Source organism: Adiantum capillus-veneris, chromosome 6 (assembly GCF_014529385.1).
Source record: "Adiantum capillus-veneris isolate H3 chromosome 6, ASM1452938v2, whole genome shotgun sequence".
Lineage (NCBI taxonomy): Eukaryota > Viridiplantae > Streptophyta > Polypodiopsida > Polypodiales > Pteridaceae > Adiantum > Adiantum capillus-veneris.
Genome location: NC_140936.1, coordinates 131671172 through 131673864, shown reverse-complemented (window position 1 = coordinate 131673864; position 2693 = coordinate 131671172).

Here is a 2693-nt window from a genome sequence, read left to right as displayed (position 1 = left end):
TCAGGCGAGTCGAGTTCAAACATTTACCAAAATCAAAACCTTAACAAGAAACAAAGGTCATATAAGAGACGACGATATCGAGCAAATGTGAGAGCTAGGATAAACAAGGAAAGATCTACTGCAGAATGGCTTAGCTATCTAGGGGCATGTGATGCTCATCGAAAGCTAGTAGACAATTGGGGTGAACATCTCCAGAGTGTCATGTAGTGCAGCCCGCGACCCATTGACCTCGCTCAATTGGAGGTTACAGAGCTGAAATTGAGTCGAACTATAAGAAGACGTCAAAAGCGAGAGTTAGCACAACAACAAAAGGAGGCAGAACTAAAAGAAAGGTCTCCGTCAGGACAAGAGCCTGCTGACTTACATACGGCTCCTGAACATTTTAAATCTTATACCACGGGGGAGCGAAAGGTTGTGTATGCCAAAGCCCAACAAATACCTACCAATGGAAGCACTGGAGTCTATGATGGTCCAACGGTAGTTAAAGAGATAGAATTAGCAGAACCAGGTGAGGAGTCTAAACCAGTCTTTATTGCTCAAGACCTTACCAAAACTGAAGAGGCTGTACTTAAGGAGCTCCTCAAGGAATACAAGGATATCTTTGCTTGGACATATCATGACATGAAGGGCGTTCCACCTTCTGTGGTGCAACATACAATTCCCATGATCAACATTGCTAAACCCGTCCAGCAACGACCCTATCCAATGAATCCTAAGTACGCCAAAATTGTACAAGAGGAGATTGAAAAACTTATCCTGTGCCAAAAAAGAATGGGAAACTAAGAGTGTGCGTGGACCTCAAGAAAGTTAATGAAGCTACTAGGAGAGATCATTATCCCTTGCCATATTCAGAACATGTGCTTGAGAGAGTTGCGGGCAAGGAAGCTTATAGCTTTTTAGATGGGTACTCTGGTTACAATCAAATCACAATTGCATTAGAGGACCAAGCTAAAACTGCTTTTATCACAGAGTTTGGAGTGTTTGCATTTCGTGTTATGGCTTTTGGCTTAACAAATGCCCCTGCTACATTCCAACGATTAATAAACACTGCGTTTAAAGAATTTCTAAGGGAGTTTTGTGAAGCTTTCCTAGACGACCTTTGTGTTTATTCTTCTTGGGAGAAGCATTTGTTATATCTACGAAAAATATTTGAAAGGTGCAGATTTTATCGCATCTCATTGAACCCTTTCAAATGCCAATTTTGGGTTAAGCATGGAGTCATTCTAGGGCATATAGTGTCCAAGAACGGGATATCCACAGATGAGAGTAAGATTAAAGTCATTGCCGATTTGCCACCACCTACTAACTATAAAGGGGTTCAAAGATTTATGGGCCATGTTGGTTATTATCGAAGGTTTATTTTAAACTTTGCCGAGATAGCGCGTCCATTGTACAAGCTTCTTATCGAGTTTCACTGGACGGAAGAATGTCATCAATCTTATGAGTTATTAAAGAAGGCCCTAACAAGTGCTCCAATCCTGCGAACACCTGATTGAAATGTACCTTTTCACGTGCATATTGATGCATCAAATTTTGCTATTGGGTGTGTTCTAACTCAACCAGGAGAACATAAATTGGACTACCCTATTAGCTTTGCAAGTCGCCAATTAAATGATGCCGAGATGAACTACACTACTACAGAGCGCGAAGGTCTAGCTATGATTTACGCAGTAAAGAAATTTCGCTATTACCTTCTTGCTACCAAGTTTGTGTTTTATGTTGATCATCAAGCATTTCTATATTTGGTAAACAAGTCGTGTTCCACAGGTCGAATTACACGATGGTTGTTAATTCTTCTTGAGTTTGACTTCACCGTTGTAGTGAGGCCTGGGAGGAAACATGTCATGGTGGATCATTTATCTCGTATCCCTAATGGCGATGCTCCTACGGGGGTTGATGACGAATTGCCTGATACTCCTTTGTTCATTGTTGAGACAATGCCTGAATGGAGTGAAAAGATTGTTAACTTCTTAGTTAATGGTTTTCCACCCAAAGAGCTGCGAAAAGATATAGCTCAAAAATTAATCAAGGAATGCGAGCCCTATTGCTTACTAGCTGGAACTCTCTATAAGAGAGGAAAATATGATGTTCTTAGATGCTGTGCCCGCGAGGATGAGTATTTATATATTCTACAAGAGGCACACATGGGCGTAGCTGGTGGTCACTTTTCAGGAAAGTTGACTGCCCGAAAGATCTTACAATCAGGCTATTGGTGGCCCACTCTGTTTAAGGATGCATCACTTTTTGCAAAGGGATGTGATGAATGCCAACGTTTCAAGAAGCCACAAAGAAGTGATAGGATGCCTCTACATCCCATCAAGGTAACCCAACCATTTGAAAAGTGGGGCTTAGACTTTGTAGGACCGATTAGTCCGGCTGCACGTAACACGCAATCACGATATATCATTGTGGCTACCGACTATGTAACCAAATGGGCTGAAGCAAAAGCAACACGAAAGGCGGATGCAAAAACAATAGCTAAGTTCCTCTTTGAGAACATTATCACACGTTTTGGATGCCCCTTTCAACTTGTGAGTGACAATGGAACTCATTTTATAAATGAAGTAATAAAAGAACTCACATCAAACTTCATGATATCTCACCACAAGTCTACACCCTATTATCCCCAAGCAAATGGCCAAGCTGAGAGTACCAACAAAACTCTCATCTCCATTTTGACAAAGACAGTTGAG